Here is a 21,962-nt window from a genome sequence, read left to right as displayed (position 1 = left end):
ATGAATGTCACTAGATCTCGCTGAAAAAAATCTTTATCCAGAGCTGACCATATCCATATATATCCATATCCATAGCACAGTGAACAATATTTAATAATAGACAGGTACAGTTGGACTTGATGATCTCAACGGTCTTTTCCAACCAAGTGATCCTGTGATTTGCAGTGCAAAGTGTGAATACCCATTGTGACTCGATACATATTGCCATCTTGGAGTCTTTCTTTTCTGATGGGAGTCTGCCTCAGCTTTTGGTAAAGCCTGTATGAGCATTGTTGTATTCCTGTAACACCTGAATCCAAATGAAGATAGAAGTGGGCTAGAGAGGCTGTTGATCAATTTGAGTAAAGCTGGATTCTGGCATAGATTTACCCCTAGGAAGTCAGGGCATGGTGGTCAGCAGTCTTCTTGCTCTGGAGTTTGTGCATTGAAGCATCAGGTGTTTGCTTATAGTCCCCTCTTGGCATATTTGAGATGTCAGAAGTCAATGTAATGTTGATTTATAGAAGCAGGGAGCAGAGGTAGAATTTTTTTGAGAATTAATTGTTTTGCCTAAATGTATGGCAACAGAGATATTTAACTGTAGTAAAAAAAAACCAAAACCAAACAGATAAAAGATTTTTATTGTTTTACTGATTTGATTAAATTGGCTATTAGGACTGTCTTGCTATAAAATATTGTATCTGTATGCAAATGAGTTGTGAATGAAAGAAGAACACCAGTTTCTTTCTTTGGTGATCTTTCTCCATGGAAGAACACTAGTATGGAGGTTCTACCATATAGAGTATGGAGAGGAGCAAACCGCCAAAAACCTTAGCAAGGTAAATATGTCTCAATATTAGCGCAATATTAACACAATCACATGCATTTTAGTTGAGCTTACTGGAAAAAAACCGCATGTTGTCATCACCTGGGTGATCTCTGTGTAGAATCTGTAGGATTTTGTAAAACCTACTGTGAAATCGAAGAATATACATAAAGAAAGTGTGAAAGAACATGATACACTGATTGGCCTAAAAAGCAAAATCAGTGTAATTTACAAGAAGAAGCCATGCTGTAAGGACCTTGAGAAAGAGCTATTTAATTTATACAATGTGAAATTCAAAGTACTCAGTCTTGCAAAATAGCTTTGGGATTCTACTATTTATTAATGTTAGTATATGGAAAAATCATTTTTCTTGGGCTCATTGCCTGGTCAAATGTCATGGGTAGAATTATTATACTCTACCCTCTTTGTGTCTGACCCAGAAATGAGGACAGAAAATGAGAGACAAAAAGAATATGGATTTTAGGAACATCAATTAAATCTTCCACTGCAGATTTTTAAAAGTTTAGTCTTATCTCACATCCTGCCAGGTTCTCAATAGCATTAAGCCACTGATATTTTCTCTGATTTAAATAGCAGACTCAACAACTTAATTTTAGCTTTTGTGATAAGATTGGTACAGGACAAACAACTGAACACCAAACTTTATTACATGCTCAAAGGTATCATTTTTTTCTGACAACTGAGGAATGTTAGCGTATACGAGCACCACCAATTTAATTTTATTTTTCCTTTTATGATGTTTGAGCCTCACTGACTCTCCCAAATCCAGCACAGTAGACTAAATTAGTGACAGTTAAATATTCTACTTTCTTACAAATGCAAATATTAACATTAATATGACAAAATCAAAGGGGTTCTTTTATGGAAATCTGAATTAAGTGGAGTTTGATAAAACCAGGATTTCTGTTATCCTTGCCAAATGCAGGGTCAGTCTGACATTCTCAGTCCTAAATTTGGGAGACTGTCAAAAACTATAGAGGTCAGGAATCTGCCAAGTCTGTATGTATTATGTTGTTTCATTGGAAATAATGTGACTTTCACATACTTTAGTATACAAGCATGATTTTGAAGGCTAATCTAAAGTCTCTGCCCTGAAGCTGAATGGAACAGCAAGGCTTGCTGTCTCCATGGACCGTTGTATTGGGTTAGTGTTGTAATACTCTGTACAATATACGTTGCCTTTATGATTCTCCTGATGGATTGCAAAAGAAAACACGTTACTGTGACTTTGATAGCAATAAACTGCAAAATTTTGCAAACTCCATGGAATATTTCCAAAAGGTTGAATAAATGCAACAGCTAGTTCTGCTGGAAGATGGTATGGCCTTGAATAATCACTCATCTGCATTTCCATTAGTGTGGACAGGATAGGAGTACAGGAATTCAGCTAAAGCTTAGAAGTAGATGTTGGTTTGACATTAAGACAACCTCCTCTTACTGGGTACTTGTTGCCTTCTTTCCCCAATCTCTTTTGCTTTGTCTTTGGAAACATTTTAAAGCTCTGTAATTTCTTTGACTTTTTTATATTATAGAGACTTCACTGGAATGGGTTTCAAAATAAAACACTACACAGCATCACAAAACATATCAGAATCTTGTTGATGCCAAGAACATATTTGTCAGTTTGAGTTTGCTAGAATGTAGTTTTGTGGGCTGTTACAAACACTCAGGGTGCTGTAGGTTTGGACAAATGCAGGAGAGAGGTGAGCTGTGTGTGAATGGTCTGGTCCCCAAGTTTTAGAGATTGCTAGGTCTCCCAGTGGAAGGCACGTCATTTAGTTTAAATTACCCTTAATTCAGAACAGTTTAATCCAAAACAAAGTATTTGTGTAAGGAATAGATCCAAAATACAGTAAAGTGTATAAAGGAATTCATAGACACAAATAATAAATATATCTCTGTCCAGATACACCTAGAGTAAATTTGAACATTTCTCTTATATTGGCTGGTTCAGCTAAACAAGTGACACTTCTCTGCTGAGGTCTCCAGTCCTCCTGCAATTTGAGGTTTGTATAAATTCATAGGTACATTTCAAACATGCACATTTTAATTATGATGCAGATTTGTAGGCTTCTGCATATGTAAATGCACAAAGGTTGTATCCTGAAACCCATCACATGGAGTCCCAAGGATCCTACTCTATTTACAGATCAGCTATAAATTGCTCAGTAGTCAGGTGTATGTGTTATGTACATGGAAATAGTTCTGCTTTGTGCTTCTTTTTCTGTCCACGCGCACTGCTGATTGAAGAAACTCCAAATGAACCATTACTTGAAAATTCCTCTATATGATAGTTTCAGGTTTTAAATTTCTTGTCTAAGTAGGTTGCAGTGACTTCTAGACACATTTGAGTGGACTGTCTTTATCCAATGGAAGTGTAAACATATTTGTCACAGTGACGATTTTCTTTGTGATTTAAAAGCTATGGTGCATTGATGATAATAGCAAGTAAGGAAAATTGTAAAGGATGCTATGGCTTGCTACGATATCACAGAATCCTTCAGAGATACAGCTGGCAGGACTGACAGGGGCCCAATGGTATGGGGCATCCTGTGGCACAGTGAGAAGTTTAGCGATTTTTTTTAAGCTTAGGTAAAAATAAGGATTACTTATAAAAAAGGTTTCACTCAGGCTGAGCATTTTCCTGGCCAGCAGGAAAGGGCCTTGTACCTCCTGCTCAGTGAACAGCTCATTAAAGAGAAAGGCAAACATGGGAGTAGCATCCTCTTCTGCCTGGATGCATGAAACACTTCCAGCTGGCTCAAGACTGCAGGCAGCTCCAAAGCAGGAAGCCATGAGCAGTGTTTCAAGGGAGACTGTCTTTCTTCTTGCCTGAATTAGGTAATACTTAATCAAGGTGAATAAGTGTGAGAGGAGAAGTCGACTGAAATCTGAATCTGAGTTAAATGATCTATGAAATAAAGCAAGGATCAGCAGTCTTGGACTCTTTTCTGAGTAGGCAGTCTTGAGAAAAAAAAATAGGAGATGTTTCAAAGCCTGGTTCTTAGTGCATGTATTCATCCCTAGTTTCCAAACCACAGTCCTATATGATTTCAATCCTGCACAGACTAGGGTCTTAATAGGTGTGTATGTGGGACTAATGAGTCAGATATGTATATAATAATTCTGGCTAGGCAAGTTTAACTGTAACGGTGCACAAGAAGATGACTTTGTCTTCCCTAGTAGTATATACAGAACTAAAAATTATCAGAAGAGGCCATCAGTTTTTTTGTAGCCTGGGTTATATTCACGGCCTGCTCAAGCTGAAAAAGCCATACATTTGAGAGTGGCCAGTGTTGTGACTGCATGTGCAGTCTTCATAAACACTACAGGTACCCATTCAAACCCAAAACTTAAAAGACAGCCCTCTCCCAAAATCCTTCTCCACCTCTTCAAACCAAAAGTTAAACAGTAGTATCTCAGTGTCCCAAGCTTCATCCAGCAGAGAGGGAAATTAATTCCACATGCATGAAACTACTCATGCACCAGCTCTGTGGTGTATTAATCAGATTGCTGTTGGTAAGACCAACTGCGTTTCATAAGCTGCAAGACTGGCACAAATAGTATGAGGTTGTTATTTATTCATTTTTAAATATTAAGTCATGGGTTTAGTGATTGTGTCATTTTCCAGCTTACTCTGCATTACCAGCCATGCTTGAAAATTATAGCAGCAGATTAAATACTTGTGCCTCTTCTAAAATACCTATGATAGGACGAGTTTCCTGCTGGGCACAAACAACAGACATAGGGAAACAAGCTGTAGGCATGTAAGTCGTCTTTCAGTGGTGTAATTTTGTCCAGTTAGAGGAGTTACAACATTATGTGTAGAAAACCCATGAGCCCAGGGCTTTGTTGCTCTAGATAATGTATACAAATGTGATAAAATCAAAGCTTAGAGTCTCATCTGGTGATCAGGTTGTGATGTGAGCATTGGATTTGGGACCTACAGGCTGCCTTTAATCATAAAATATTCAACAGACTTAAAGAAATTAGCAATACAACCATATTCATTCTTAGACAGGGTATCTTACAGTACAGAGTTATCGTAAAGCATCTTTCATACTAAAATGTAGTAAGTTTTTATTCCAGTTTCCAAACAAGAGGATCATTAGTAGAGTTTGAAAAGCAGTCATCAGTTCCATTGCATGTACTTTTGCTTCGTCCACCTCAGAACTAGGTGGTAGGATAGGTCTGTTCAAGATGACAGGGCACCCACCTGCCCCTAGATTCCACCTCTACTTGTGAGAGAGGGAAGAGCAGTTGGCTCTGTAGGTTAAGTTTCAGTTAATACTTTATGGCATAAAAATGGTCAAGTGGTTGCAGAAGAAAATAGTCAAGTGTAACAGAAATGCCTGTATTTAAGCTGTCTCCAAAAAGTGAAGCTGGATGGGCAAGTTTGAACTTGTATCACTGAGTGAAAAGAATAGCTGGTTTTAGCTGGATCAGGTGGTAAAGTTTTGGCTTCACTGAAATCATTGTTGAAATTAACCCTGACTTCAAAGGGGATTGTAGCCTCTCTAGAAACAATTCAGCTCAACAGAGTGGGCCAGAGAGCGGCTGAGCTCATCTCTGTTAATGTGCATAATACAGCACTTAATCAGAGTGATCTCTGTTGCAGACTGGCAAGGAGGAAAGGGTATTGCATAATATCATCCCAGCTTCCATTCTTTGCACTTTTTTCAGTGATCCTATACAGCTTTCCATTGTCTTATCTGTGAAATAAACTTTGACTCCCTGGTTCTGTAAGACTTTCATTCAAAATAAGGGTTTCAATGTATGTGGGAGATACAGTGAACTGTCAGTTGAAGAGCTGAGGCTGGAATTCGCAGTGTCTCTCTTCTGGTCTTTGTGAGACTCTGTAGCACAGAAAAGAGCATGTTCAAGTTAAATTTATAAGAATTTAAGCCACCCTGTTAGTGCAGTTGTTGTTATCTGTATGCCAAAGTTTCACATGCACACACACACAAAAAAGGTAATTTCAAAGGAAATCAGGCCATGAGTATTTGGGCTGCTGTATGCTTGTCCTTATCCAGAGAAGGAAGTATATACTCCTATTGGTTACGAGTAGGCAACTAAGTGATATCTTGTAACAGAGCCTAGAAGTTCTCTGGTACTTTGTATTGGACAGGGAGCTTTTTTCTTGGGAGAGATCTGCAGTCCAGTTCATGCTTGAATTTGTTCTTCTAACTAGCATCGGTTTCATCATGTGCTCATTTGGTCTGAATTAGCTGTTCTGTAGGTGCTAATCTCTCACGGATGTAGTCTTCTAATGTTGTGCTTTTCAAAAATCAAGTATACGTCTGGAAACATATTCAACCACAGAACTACAGGTTTTCAACTGCCTAAGCTTGTTCTTCACCTGGAGAATGAAGTAGAGAGGATAGTGAGCTTTGAGGGAAGTGATTCATAGAAACTCTGCTTTTGCAGAGAATTGCTGGGAAATCTGCAGTACTGTGTCCTCTGCTCCAGACATTTCCTGGGTTAGTCACTCCTTGTGATGAGTTGCTCTGCTGTTGAATGGTCTGGAGGAACAGACAGTGGATCTGCAACTTTGCAAATGCATACCTGAGAGGAGAATTAATATGTAGGAAGTGACCCTCACTTCGAATTAATAACAGTATGTGATCACTTTAAAATGTTTTCAATTAATACTATTCAATTATTCAAAGAATCACAGAGACCAGAAACTTTTGTGTAATGCCTGTAATAAACAGTAAATTATTATATGCTGGAATACTAGCAGCAAAATACTAAGCAACTTAATATAGAGCTTGTTAAGTACAATACATATCCTTGCCATAGTCCAAGCGCATCAGTGTAGGCAAAAATGTGACTGAAGATACTTTAGTTTGGACAGGGCCGAGAGAGAGACCATATATCCAGCTACACAAGTTCTTTCACAGGAATAGGTTCCAAGTTGCCTCCTGTAGTTGGAGTAACAAGTAGGCTGAGAGCGAATTTAACATCCGACTCCAATGGCAGCATGCCTCTATGTACTGTGCTACCCAAACTCGTCAGTTAATAAAGAACATCTCCTCAAGCTCTGCCTGGGGAGGTTCAGGCTGGACATCAGAGAAGAATTTTTCACAGAAAGGGTCATTGGGCACTGGCAGAGGCTGCCCAGGGAGGGGGTTGAGTCACCTTCCCTGGAGGTGTTTAAAGGACAGGTGGACGAGGCACTGAGGGGCATGGTTTAGTATTTGATAGGAATGGTTGGACTCCATGATCCGGTGGGTCTTTTCCAACCTAGTGATTCTGTGATTATGTGGTATTCTATAACACACCATAATTTAGCATGATTTACGTAGGGTAGGAAATCATGAAAAAAGTCACCAGGATTTCTGTAGGGAAGGATTATATTCTTTGTCTTTTTAAAATTATCTTTATTAAGAGTTTTTTTGCACACTATTGTGAATTGTCACCAAACTGGATTTTTAACTTTTCACTATGTGTATGGATATTACAGATGATATCCTGGTCATGCAGAACTTAGGAAAAAGAAAGGCAAATTTGACTGATAGTATTGAAGACTTCAGTTTTGTTTTACTTTTCTGCATATACAAGAATAGTACTGTGATTAGAGTCTGAAAAGAGACTCTAAAGATGAAAAGAGACTCTAAAGATAAAAAGAGACTCTAAAATGTGAATACTGCTATGTAAGGAATTGTGAGACATATTTCTGTGACATGGCTTTGCCTCATTTCAGATACATTTTAATTCTTTAGTTATTTTCCTGTGCCTCAGCATATCTGATCACTTAGTCTTCTCTATTTTAAGAGGGTACTGTAGCTATGCAGCAGTAGGAATGTTCTGGTTTGCCTACTAGATCCTGTGTTTCTCCATACGGTAAAGTTTTTACTTTCTTTGCAGCACTTAACTTAACCCTCCCTTTTTGTTCTTTTATTTTCCAGACCTGTCTGAAATACTTTTCAGAAGTAGAGAGAGAATAGAGCTGTAGTATATTTTCAAGTCTTCTTTATGTTGGAAAGATGAGAGAAACGGAGGGAGTAGAAGAGGAATCTGTGAAAGAAAAAAAGGGATGTATAACTGGATATTGTGAGGGAAAGTATAATAAAACCAAGACAGTAGAGACATCCAGGCAAAAAGCGACTGAGTAAATAGAGTTATGAATGCTGGGTTTTCCATATAAACTGGCAAACATCTTAAATGTGGTTCAAGAGAGAACTGTTCTCTTTATCGCACAGCAAGTTCAAACACAGACTTTGCAATCATATTATCTGGTGTTTTCCAGTGAACCTTAAACCAAAATATCTAGTGGACCAAGAACTCAAAAGTGTAATCATTCACGTCTGCTTGCTCACAGTTAGATTTTGGTAGCAGGAAAAGTAAAACAACAACTTTTTTTTTTGCTTTCTCTCCTTTTCTGTTTTGTCTTTGTTTCAACAAGTAAAGGTGGATGTTGCAGCTTAGAACTGTAAAAGCTACACAGCTTGATTTGCAGCCTCTGAACAAAGGTACTGTGCAGTTCTGGCCTGAGTTTGTTTTTGCCATTTTTGGAAATAATCTTGTTTTGTTACAAGAATGATTTAAGTTGTAAGTGCCATAAAAGTTCACTATAGTCCAGACCGACTGTAGTGGGAGAGGAATCATTCCTTGGAAAGATCTTGTCAGCGTTCAAAGTCCTATGCTTTGCACTTTTTTTTCTTTATTCTTCAGCCATTCATGTGCACATGGGTGTGTGGGAGGCTGATGCTTTTTCCAAACCATACCTAATAAAATAGGACTTTTTCTTCCTCCCTAGGTAGGTGGCCAGCCTGTTGCAAAGAATTTTTTCAAGCATTTTTTAAGCTGAATGGACCCAAGCCACAATTTAGCTTAGTGATCTTCATGATCCGATGGAACAACAATGACATTTTGCTTCAAATTTAAGTAACAAAGGAAAGCAGAAGAGTGTATTTGTTCACATTATTCCAGTTTTTGGATAAGCAGGACTTTTTCCATTTAATCTGACCTCCGAGGCAGAACTCTCATTGGCTTTGGGCAGAGGACAGAAGCACATTAATGCAGAGAAGGGCAAACAGTCAGAATAATACTAGTAGTTATCAAGTACAAAATACATGCTGGTTTCCAAGACACCCCATGAAAAGTAAAATACCTTGTTGGTTTTTAGCTCACAATTTCTCCTAGGCCTTTTCTAGCTGATATCTAAGTGTCTGCAATTGGGCTGATGGATAGCCGTTAGTCAAATCCACTAACTGTATTGGTCTGTGGTTGGAGATGAGTGGTAAGTGAGTGCCAGGCCATTCATTTGTGGTTTTCCTGCTAGTTTCCAGCTGTGCCAGACTTTTAGTCAGAGAAATAGATCTGTTGGTAAGGAAACCGTTGATAAACCGTAGAAACCAAAAACTGTCACTACCCATGACAAAAAAAAAAAAAGAAGGGAACCTTGAGGCAGGGGTAAGAAGACCCAGAGAAATGGTATTAGCTGGCCAAGTTTAATTTGACTTCTAAGTTCAGGTGTGGGGTCATGTCATGCCAGGCAGTGTCCAAGGAACAGGGGCCAGGTGGCTCTGGGCTGGCAATTGGTGGCCGTACACAGCTCAAGACCAGCAGGAGTTCACAAGAGTGATCCTCTCCTGGAAATTTTCCTGTAGCTTCTTTATGTGCAGGTGGCATAGCAGCGGTCTGAAATCCCCCTGAGCATGTCATCCTTAAAAAAATATACATTCTTTAGAGGGGCGATATTCCAGTCCAGGACAATCTGAATGAGCCTGGCCAGAGGTCAGATGAAAAGACCTTGTGTCTTGGAAGAAAGACCACAACATGTCAGTCATGATGCAGATCTTTGTCCTTGGTATTAACATCATAGCATTTGTAACGGTTATAACGGTTATGAGGAAATACAGCTGGCAGCAGAGATGGCTGGGTCCCTCACGCTGAGCTGTGGCCATCCGATGTGAAGGTGCACCACCTTTGTGTCTTCTGTCTCAAGGACAGGTTCATGCCTGGGATAAGCCAGAGCAGCCTGAGGGCTGCTTTGATGGTATCTCTGTTTGCAGATGGCTTTCAGCACAGTCATTCCGCCAGCCAGAGAACAGGAGAGAAACAGAGCAATGTTACCCGTGCCTCTGCCCCTGGAAAGGGATAGCCAGCTGTACGCTGCCCAAAGACTTTCCCTTTGAAAGGGTCTCCTGGCTCTTTCCCACAGCTTCCCTCTTCAGGAACTTGGCTGGGAGAGGCTTTGCTTTTTGTCAAGAGTTTGGCCGGGGAAAGCTCTGTGTACTTTTGTTTGACTCCTAATAGAACTAAACATTGTTTTTATTTACTTTTCTCTTTCATAAGAAAATGGTTACAAAAAGTTATTTAAACTCCAAGTGGGTGTACAGGAACCTTTCCTGGACACTGGTGCACTCCAGAGGGTGGGGAGAAAGACTGGATTTCAACTGTGGCTCATGCTGCTCAGCTCCCAAGTGTAGGGGATTTTCCAAATAGTTTCCAGTCAGAAATTTTGATCTGGGCAGCTTTACTGAGTTTTCTGTACTTGATTGTCCGGAAAAGAAATCTAATAATTAGCTACTGTTGGTCAGTTGTAAAAACAGTGTGTAATATTTCAGAACTATATAGGACAAATCTACCTTGCATTTGTGTCTTCTCTTTTCAACAGCTTCGCACTAGCTTTTCTCCATATGTAGGTGCTCACCCAAGCTATTGAATGTTCTTTGCATCTAAGAAAAGTCATAAATCTTCATGAAAGAGGGGACAGTGCACCTAAAGGAATAGACAACAGCAGGAATTTAAGAACAGCTAAGGGCAACAGAGCAAAATGTAACAGCTATTTGAAATGTTGTACTAATTTGTGCTAAGTAAATAAGTGGCTGTGAGAGGAGAGCTCAAAATGTCAAAGAGAAAGCAAGAGGACATTTGATATTTAGATTTCTGGAAAACCATTTCTCCAAGGGAATTGCAGTGCCCAGAGGCAGATTCTCACTGCCATTGTGGAAAAGCTTACCTATGCCACAGGGTTCAGATCACTGCAGAGAACTTGCCAGCTGGTCTGGGAGCCTGTGCTTTTGCTGTAGTTGCAGATGTCAAAGACAGAGTCCTAATTTAGGGAGGAAAGGAGGTAGCCACAGCCTCTTCTGCATGTGCATGCTGACTGCCACAGAGCAGCACATGTGGTGCTCACACGTAGCTGGAGCTGCCTTTGCCATCAGTCCTCGGGGTCCTGCTGTTGCCTGTGTACTAAAGAATAGAGTAGGTAGGGCAGGATATGGCTCACACTGTCGCTTCTTCCTTTGAAGCCACAGTTTGTCTTGTGATATGAATACACACATTGCTGCCTTGCTTCTAATTTTTGTTTGCACATCTGTGGCACTGGCATCACAATCAGTTGCATGCTCTGCTTGACCTGCCAACAGGTTGGCCCTGTACAAGTGAGACAGAGCCACCAAGGTACGCTGACTCTGCTAGAAACACAGCCAGGATCTGACAAGTTGAAAGCTCTTGATTTCAACACGTGAGGTGCCTGGCTGCCTTGTTATGCTGGCAGCATGCTTCATTTTGCAGTCTTTGAGGAAACAGCAGTCTATGCATGGTCAAATCATATGACTTCTTCCAGAAACTCATGCATAATGTGGTTTGCTTCATTTTTATAGATGCACCGAACACTTACTATCTGGAAGCAACTGTAAGACAATCTCTGATGCTGTATTTCTTCTTTTGCTTAAATGTTATCCATATTCATAACTTCTCTCCTAATATATCTAGGTTTGTCAGTAATAAGTGCTTTATAAACATTTGTGAAAAAAGAATTTCATCCAAGGGATTGCTTTATTTCCACTCATTTAGTCTACTGAGCTGGAATAAATTGGCATGAAGACTCAATTACTATCGATTTTAACTGAGTCTGAATCAGTTACCTAAAGATAAATGACTCAATCAGTTATATCACCCAGGATTTGACCAACTATAGTGAATTATCAGATCATTTTTAATTAGATTATGTCCATAAACTAGGTTTTATTATTATGTCAGTACAGCATACACACTGTTCTATAAAATTGAATAATTTTTTGAGTGCTCTTTATATACAAATAATTGAAGCACAAGCTTTCAGCATCTAAAGAAGTATATGTAGCAAGAGTTTTTTCAGTAATGTTCCTATCTGTAGCTGTTAAATTAAGCCTGTTTGGCAGTGATGAATCACACTGTTGCAGTAAGAATACTCAGCTACAACTAGATCTCATCAGACCATTAGCAATGAAAAGAGTGTATATGCAAAGTCAGAATTTTATCCTGGCTGGGTGTCATACCCACTCAGGTACAGAAAGAGGCTTGCTTGCTTCTCTCCTGCCTTGGAAATAGTTTTTCTTTTGTGGAAAGTATTTGCAAAAGGTGTTGCTCATATCCTAAATCTTTTAAGAGTTTGATGGCAATGGTATTTTGCTGAAAAGTGAGAGCAGAGTTTAAAGAAGGCCAAGATTTTTTGGAAAAGTCCCAATTTTTGGCAAACACTCTGGCCACAACTCTATGAAAGCAAGGTATAAAATAGCTTACCATGGAAGGAAACTTTTACTTGGTTATTCATTTACTCCAGAAGAGGAATCTGTTTCTTTAAGTCAGAGAAAATCAGATTTCTTTTCAGACCTGACAGCCAATTCCATCTGGATCTTGGGGAAGTCCTTGTAGTGGGCATGAAGGTGATGAACAACCTGGTGATGTGGGGACTGAAAAGTTCAAGATGCGGGATGCCTCAAGGAGCTACAGGTGCTCAGTACTTCAGAGACTGAGGAAACATTCATTCTGTAAAGACATATTTGTTTACTGTTCCCATTAAAATAATGTCAAAAGCCACTAGAGTCATGCCACAAACAGCACAAAAGCAGGGCTATGGCTCAATAATGACAAAGCAGAGATAACAGCATAGAAGTTGTCCTAAAATTAATTTGGGAAGTTTAGAAACACACAAATCTACAACATAAAGTGTGTTAATGCTGCAGGTGTTAAGGAGGGTGGCATCTGAGCACTGTCATCACCTGGAAATTCCTTTTTGTTTTTTTCTCTTTGATAGCAGAAATTAACTTTTTCTTTTGGTCAAGATTCAAGTGGAAAAAATTATTTCATGCGAACTCACTAATAGCTGAACAGTGTAAGTAACGAGAGAGCTCTCAACAGGTGAACTCGGATTACTGTGCACCGTTGTGGGCCAGTGAATGTGAATCTTGCAGCTTCTCCAGTCTGAGTAAGAGAGTGTATTGCATGGGTCAAAGTATTCTTTAGGGCCAAGTTTTATCTAGTTTAACTGGCCTTTGGAAACCGTATCAGCTTTCCTTTCATGGTTGCTGTACATAAACATTTTACTTTAAATGCTTATCTCAAGTTTTCATACGGGTGTTTATTAATTCACTGTAAGTCAGTACAGCTGCTAAAGATTAAAGTATTTTCTTCACACCGTCCTTCTAATCCACTTTCATGTCTTTTGACACTGCTACTCAGCAGCTGGAGAAAAAGTTTGAAGTTGAAATTTCACCTCTGCTCAAATAAGTTTACTATTTAGTAATGAAATATTTTCCCTGTCTTTCTTGTCTGAAGGGCTGTAATCCTCTTTCAAAGATTTTTTTTTTCTGACCAACAGGTTTTATTACAGTCGAAGGTGATGAGATTTATTAGTTGTGTGGTGAATGGCAGCTATTCTGATGTTTCAGGTTTATCTGAAAATATTTAGAGAGGCTTAGTGCAGTTTAAAGAGGCAAAATATTTAGAGGGGCATAATAGAGGGGCAACAGAACTGGTCATAGATCAAAACAAGTACTCAGTACCACGTAGGAACAGCTCGAGTTCAGTTGGGCAGAAAACCCAAGGATTCTGTCTCTTAGCTTGTAATGTTTTTGCAGACATAAAAAAACCCCAAACAATTCCTTTTTCCTTGGATTTTATTCTGTATTGAGAATATATGTTCTAGATTGTGAAGAACATTGTGAATTCTATATTTTCCTTCAAATATGGAAATTTAGCATCTATTGGAGCTCTCTTTTCTGAAGTCTCAGAGTGTGCCACTGCTACCTCTGTCACAGTATTACTGCAGAGGGCAGAAAAGTCTGTCAGAATTTTTTTCCAATGCTTTCATAGTCGTATATTTGCTTTTCTGCTTTATCCTTACCAGCTCTAGAATTTAAAAAAAAGAAAAAAGTTAAACTAGTAATTTAGTCAAATAGATGTACCATTTTCTGTGTACTCATAATGATGGAACTAAAGCATCATTAATAACACTGCCCTTTCTCATGGTATTTAGAGTATAAGCTCTTTTATCTATAGGGTATAATTTAGTCTATGAAACTCATTGCTTAGCATTATTGAGATGAAAAAAAAAAAACAGAAAACCTTGGACCTCATACTTGGATGTTAATTTGTGAGGCATCTTTAGGCAGACTGAATGAACCAATATGGGTAGTGTATCTGTTCCTTCTGCATTAGCTGCTTCTCCTTTGATGCAGAAGAGTCAGGGGTAGGCAAGAGTTAGTTTCCTTCAAGCAATAGTTATGTGTGCATAGACTTCCAGCTGATACAAGACAACACTGCTACACATTTGGTTAAAAAGAGTTTATTCCAAGAGAAATCAACCTGATCTTTTAGTATAAAGCTTTACTGGGAAAGAAATTTGATTGAAAATATGTTCAGTTTGTGGAACATGAATTGGATTTTAACTAGAAGGCCTCAGACTTGAAAACCTATTACATATGCCCTCGATTAAAACTACTTCCAGCATTAAAAGTGCTCTCAAAGTGAAGTCCATTTTAAAAGGGTTTTTTAGGCCAATAAATATAGTGAATGTCAACTGATGAGCTTTCTCAGAGTCACATTGGCATTGCAGGAAAAGTCATGGAACTGTAAAAAATTAACTCTATATCTCTGAAAACTGTGATTTGAATTAATTTTCACAGTGAAATTTCATACAGGATACTGGAGCAGATACTTCATGGGGAAGATTGCTTTCATTTCACTTGCGTAATTGATGAAAACTAGGAACAGACTTAAATTCCTGTTACTTACCTTGAAGACGGTACCTTCGCTGTGATACAGATGTTTTGAAAACATTTCTTTAAAATACAGCGTTAAAGAGCACCTTCACACTCTTGACTAAAATGTGTCATTTTGGAGTGTTGTCAGCTAGATTTTTAAGTGAGGAGTAAATTATGAGCTAAATGAAAGCAGTGGTGAAAAATAGCTCTGGTATGCTCTGGAAGGAGAATTTAGATCTTTACAAGGGAAATATGCAGAGGAAACACTTGGAAGTGAGGATTTTCCTGAGCTCCACACGCACACAACCACTGTCTGTGCACAGCATCCTGCACACTGGTTTGCACCATCGCTTATGTGAGTGAACTGAAGGGGAATGATCCCTTTTGGTTCCTATCGATATACGTAGGACAGCCTTATCTAAGCCACAGTTAGGTTACTTCCTTCAGATCCCAAAACTGAGTTGCACAAGAAGAGCAAAGAAGTATGGCAGCTTTAGGGAGTGCAAGTTTAGAAAGGGGGTATAGAATAGATTTGTGAGAGAGAAGATGAAACAGGAAACTAAGTTAGTGATCACGAGAAGAGCATGACCATATCATACCAGTAGTTCTTTCAAGGTGCTATAAAAATGCAGAAGCCTGCAGTTTAGTTATACGATTGGACTTCAAACTGCTGACTGGCAAGACAGATGTCTTTTCATTGTGGGCAGTGATGGGGTGGGTGTTTAACACACAAATGGTTAAATCACATCGTTGGTAGAACCATCAGTGCAAACAAGAGGAATGCTTCTTTTTACGTGTTGAACAGAGACCATACGTTTTTTCTTTCCTTTACCTTTTTTCCAGGGTCAGTTGTGTATGTATTTCCAGAACTTGCTTCAAAGGTTGGGACAGTTTTCAAAATGCCACTGTTATATCATGCTCCCTGAGCTGAGGTAATGGCTCTTAAAGCCCTGGTGAAATAAACCTACAAATCTTCTGGAGAAGCAAATGTCCACAGATAAGAGAACTGTGACGTGCGTGCTGAGGGAATAAGTGAAGGACATTCAACCTACCAAGGCTCTTCCATTTCAAAGAGTAGTGTTAAATTATGAATGCTGAAGCAGTTCTACCCGGGAACAAAAGAGATCTGCCCACATTGGAGCATATTTTGGTCAAAGAAAATATCTGCACTTAACTTATTTTGGGAGTTTTATATATATATATATATATATATAAAGGTATGTTGAAATACCTTTCTTTTCTTATAAGAGGTTGTGAAATCAGATGTCACTTGGCTTGATCCTGGAGTCATTGTAGTCTGTGGTAAACCTCCCTTTTATGTCAGTGGTGAGCGACAAGCCCATCCTTCTGCTCCAAGGCCACCTGGACTTTGAAACGTGATGCTGACATGAAAGGCATCAAGCAAATGTTAACCACTCAGAAAAAGATCTTCCTTTGCTCAGCTCCTAAGGGAGCTTTGAAGATGCTTGTACTTTCATTTATACTCTTTCTCTTGATTTTTGCTGTATTTTTAATCAACATCTGAATTTACGCAGCAGGCTGGCCCTGCTTTGGTTGTAAAGCTGTATACGTTGCCTGTTTGATTTCTCTTTTACTAACTTTGGCCTTTCAGTTATGCAAAGGGAATATGCATATCTGTCTGCAAATTTCTTGTCACTGATCCACTTTGCAACTCTGGCTCTTCCCAGACTACCAACCTGCATGTTAAAAACACTCAGAAAGTCCAACATCTCCATGTAATATAATCACTTGCAGCAAAGTGGTGCAAACTTCTCATGATGAAAACCCACAGCAGGGCACATTCATCTGATGAGCTATCTTAACCCCAAAGCAGATTGCCAAAATGATGCCTAATCTTTTTTGGTATGTTCTCTCTTGCTATCAATATTCTTTTCTCTTTTTCCTTTTACCTCCTCTTACATACTAGTGGCTTGCATCTTCCAGCTGCATTTCTAGCAGCTTGGACCTGTACACGGACAATGTCCTGGAAGCTCACTGCACTGGCTGGGTCTTTTGCTTGTTGGTTTATATCTACACACAGCTTAGAAAGCACCTTGCTTTCTCAGTTCAAGTAGAAATCCTTTATGTTTCTTTGCAAACAGACTGTGTGTGCATTTGGGGGTCAGAATAGTATCTTTAGTTTTGGAATTCATTTGCTTCATTTTAAATAGCAGTGGGGCGCAAATTCAATTCAGTGCAGCACTGGAAGCTTGCCATAGTTTTTCAGAAAGTACCTGTTTTCTTTTATCTGCTTCTGCCTGCCAGGTGGCCTGAGAAACTCCAGAGACAATGATAATTATTGCAATTCCTTTGATGCATTAGATCCAATTCTAATAATAGTTTAATACTGGCATAGCCCCAATGATCTTAGAGATGTTATTCATGACTGTGGCACTATCCTACTTGAAGAAGAGAGATTTCCTGTAAAAAAAAATGGACAGATAAAGACTAAAATGAGAAACTCAAGATGGCTGATCTGTTTTCTGTCAGGCTTTATCTGAAGAGTATTTCCTCAGTTGTGATGTTTATCTATGTCATCTTTCTTCTGATATGTAGGAGAAGAGATTAGTTTCTTAAAAGTTCTTAGCAATTTGTGATCAAGTATAATAAGATCTACATGAAGTAACTTCTTCCTATGCAGTGTCTGGCACCCACCCACACAAAGATATTATTAAAGGGACGGGAAAGGGAGAAGTAAAAAAAAAAATTTTACATTTAAAATAAGAACTCTGAATTGCACAACAGCTGAGGCAAGTTACTTGTCACTGGAAGTGGGTAACTGTCCAGAGTGTGCAGTGTTGTCAGCAGTGGCCTGTTTTCAGAGTAAAGTTTTATACTGTACCATATTCAGTTTACCTATCAGAGGCCAAGGACCTTCATCTTTCAACAGTGATACATATTTTTTCCTTTTAAGTTGCCTCAGTTTCCCTTTTTGTGCCTGCAGTACAGACTTGTCCAGGGGCTCTGTCAAAAGAGAAGCAGTGATGCAAACAAAAGTGAGGAATCATCTCAGAAATAATTCCTCTGAATTAAGGTTTCCACAGGACAGTCCAGATCATGTTATTTCTAGTCATCTCACAACTCTAGTTTTAGGTCTTATTTGTTTTTAATTCTAAAACCAAAAATATTTTCTTCATAACAGTTAACTAAGAATCTGAAAAAAAATATTTGCTAGCCATATTACAAAATTGGCATTTTGTAATATGAAAAAAAAAAAAGCACACATCATTTATATACATTTGTGAGTTACAGGCTATGTAACTTGGCAGGTTTTCTATGGCGTGATGCAGGATTCCTTGGCAAATATTTCTTGGCTTAAGCTTCTTTGTATATATATTCTTCACCATCACCTTGTTGCTTTTATACACACAGACATACAAACTTCTAGACTTAACTACTACAACTTTACCGATATTTAGAATTCCTTGTATCACTTCTATGAACTGCTGCTATATTCTTTCTCTTCAGATTTTTCTCTCCACTATGTCAAATTATCATGGACTTTCAACACCTCCCCCATCTTGTCTAATGCCTTCAAGTAGCAGCTACCTGTTCTGAAATCACTGCTCTTCTTCCCAGCATTTCTCCTTGACATATCTTCAGCCAGACTGTCTAAGCCCTACTTGGCCAAAAAGCAAGGTGTACCTTTCCCACCCAGGATGCTTTTTTGATTTTAGGGAGTCTTGTATGACTTCACTGAGCACATGTGGATTACCTATATACAGACTTTTCACTGCGAATATTGTATATAGTCAAGTCGGCGATCAAGGGGTTATCCTTATTGCTTTTCTGTGATAACAATGAAGGGGATAGAATTCCCAGCTGCTGTTGTCTCCACACTGAGCAGATGGATAGCAAAAAGAATCTAGGTAGTTACTTTGGAAGTGATTTCTTACATATCTGGAAAGATACACAGCTTGTCTCATCTTGGAGGCAGTTGTATTTACAACTCTAGAATTGTCATGATAGCTCTGCAACGTGTTTTGATTAGAAAGATAATTTCTTGACCTTTTTCCCTCTCCAATGCAGTTTTTTTTTTACATGACCTTTCTTCCAGGTGTCCATTTTACCTGTAGCTTAATAATCCAGTGTCAGAAATTTCCAATCAGAATGTCACTAATAGATTCAAAACATCAGCCGCTATCAAGAAACCTGCAGATTCTTTTCCTGTGCCTCAGTGTGTATGATTTTATTAGGCTATTGTTTAACTTGTGTCTGCACTGCAATATAGACTAGAGCAGTGCTTTGATATCTTTAATTTCTATGTTAATGAAAATTCTTCTTATGAAAAGTTACAGACCCTCTTTGCTTTGTAGACAAAAGGCTGAAAGTAAAGTCTAGAAGTATTGTGGCCCTCATTTATCACTTGAGTGTCATTGCATTGTTATTGCATACAATACTTCTAGAATTGCTTTGGCATGTCTGTGGAGTTGGACCAAGGAAAATTTTTTCATGGAGACTTTCTTAGAAATGTTTATATCACCTTTTACTGAGTGGCACAGACATGAAACACAGTGTCTATAAAAGAAAATACTCGACATTTTCTACACCAATATCCAGTTCAGATAGATGATAGACTATTCAGTGAAGGTTAAACTTAGCATGAAACAACAACATGAGTTGATTGTACTCTTTTGGACAAGAAAAATGAGTCTCAAGTAGGTGAACGGTGAAATCTAATTTGTTCAGCCACATATAAGCATGAGAGCTTTTTGGCCAGAAGATTAGTGATGCGAGTCCTTCTAAGCTATAAGCAGTGGTAGTTTTTCAAGATTTGTGAGGTTTTACATTGCAACCTTATTTCACATGTATTTTTATCTCTATATTATCACAAAATCACAGAATGGTTGACATTGGAAGGGATCTTTCGAGATCATCTGGTCCAACCCCACCCTGCTCAAGCAGGGCCACCTAGAACTGGTTGACCAGATGGCAAACAGATGGCAAAGCAGATGTCTTCTGCATATCTCCAAGTTGGGAGGGTCCACAGCCTCTCTGGGCAACCTATGCTGGTGCACAGTTACTTTCACAGTAAAAAAGTATTTCCTTATGTTCGGATGGAACCTCCTGTGCTTCCATTCCTGTACATTGCCTCTGGTTCTGTCACTGGGTACCACAGAAAAGACCCTGGCTCTGTCTTCTTTGCACTCTCCCTTCAGGTATTCATATATATATATTAAGAAAATCCCCCCCGATCCTTCTCTTCTCTAGGTTAAACAGCTCTAGCTCTCTCAGCCCTTCTTCATATGGCAGATGCTCCAATCCCTTAATCATCTTCGCGGCCCTTTGCTGGTCTCTCTTCAGTACATCCTTGTCTCTCTTACACTGGGGAGCCCAGAACTGGACTCAGCACTCCAGCTGTGGCCTCACCAGTCCTGAGCAGAGGGGAAGGATCACCTGCCTGGCAACTGTTCCTCATGCATCCCAGGAGTTATATGCAACTTTGTGATGGACTGCCATATAAAAGGTAGATAGATATATCCTGTGAAATCAGTTACAGTGCAGACTCATACATAATGTCATTTAATTGTGCAACTGCACTCTTTGTACCTTGAGAACTAAGGGACAAATGTATATTAATATGGTGCTTCCAACTCATCTTTGTATCTGTAGGCTAAGGACATCCTGGTCCTGCATTAGACATGAAAGGGGTTTTACTCCATTCAGTGGACACCATGTCAGAGGCAATGGATAACTGTCTAGTTTGAAGGCCTGGAGGATGAGTGGTCAAACAAGACTGACACCTGCAGATGGCCTTGTAATGTTTCCCTCCTCCCCTCTCTCTAAAAAAAAAGCAGAGGAGCAACAATGAAAAAAATAGGAGATTGTGGGGACACAACATCTGAGTCTTCTTGAGCAAAAAGGGAAATTAAATGTCTTAGGTGCACAGTAAGTCTTTTCATCCCAGCTTCTTCCCAACTCAAATGTGAGTTTTCTGACAGCAATGGTGTTGGAGCCCTCAGAACAAAGCAAAATCAGGGAAGGTTGAGAGGATCAAGGAATCACAAAAAAGACAAGTGAATCCCTACGGATAGCCCTTTCCTCCACTGGAATCTTCGTCTTTCCCGAGATGAACACACAGAGATTTTAGGAATTCTTTAAAGTCAGAGAACAGACTCATATCTTCTGACATAGGAGACAAATCCATCTCCATGCATTTCCCAAGGAAAAAATAAGGAACTCTGCAAAATCAGACTTATAGAGTTTAACCAGTCTTACACAGATTATAATCACAGAGAGGAGAAAGTATCCTCAAGTAAGGGCTTCTGGATTCAGTTTGTATATATAAACCTCAGGGAGTGACTGGGTGAGTGAGTCAAGTGACAGATATTGAGAACAAAGGTGAAATTTTACATTTCTGTGGCTGCTGAGTATGCTCTCAGTTCAGTGGTACTGGGAGAGCTGATGTCCACCTTAAGAGTAGAATTCAAGACAATTATCAGCTTGCGGTGAAAGTCTCTATGTGTACTGGCCTTGCAGTGCTGACAAGTCATTACTAAAGAGTAACTAATGCCAAAATGTGAGCTGAGATCTTCGTACAGCTGCTGATTAAGTGGATCTACTTCCCCAGTCATCTGTCCAATATTCCAATTGAACCTCTAGCCAAAATTCATGAGGCAAATTTCATTACATTTGTAATGCCTAGCCTGGAGTTTGCATTCTGTTGTAGTCGTGATGGCGGGATGGATATGAGGCTGAAAGATGAATTAATAACACTTCATTATGATGAGATACCAAAGTATGTTGGAAGGTCACCTTGTCTTGTATAATTATATATTCAAAAGAATTTAAATTCTCACTTGAGCCCATAGTGAATCTGAGACAGCAACAGTGATGGGAAAAACCTCCCTTAAAAGTCCCAAGAATCATACTTGTTTTAGCATGACACTGCCTAAGGTGATTTGCGAACGAGACTCACTTTGCCAAGCTTTCACATTAACACAAGGTCTAGCATACATTTTAAAACATTAATTCAGCTTCCCATTTGCATGGATAGGATTATTTGATTGTGTAGATTTTACTAGTTTAAAGGGCCCCAATATGCTGGAGACAAAACTAAATGCTCAAAGTAACCGTATGTTAATAATTTTAGGCAGTCATTCCATAAAATGTCTAAGGTTGTCATATTATCAGACTTCAGCAGATATGGAGTGTGT

At 39.0% G+C, this 21,962-nt stretch overlaps 1 protein-coding gene across 3 annotated transcripts in view; it reads left to right on the top strand.

Moving 5' to 3' along the window:
* The window catches only part of CDK6 (cyclin dependent kinase 6), a 140,811-nt gene that overhangs the window by 98,243 nt on the left and 20,606 nt on the right, over positions 1–21,962 (top strand). The gene's annotated exons all lie outside the window — the stretch shown is intronic.

This window comes from Phaenicophaeus curvirostris, chromosome 6 (genome assembly GCF_032191515.1).
Source record: "Phaenicophaeus curvirostris isolate KB17595 chromosome 6, BPBGC_Pcur_1.0, whole genome shotgun sequence".
Classification (NCBI taxonomy): domain Eukaryota; kingdom Metazoa; phylum Chordata; class Aves; order Cuculiformes; family Cuculidae; genus Phaenicophaeus; species Phaenicophaeus curvirostris.
This window is presented reverse-complemented; position numbering and strand designations above follow the sequence as displayed.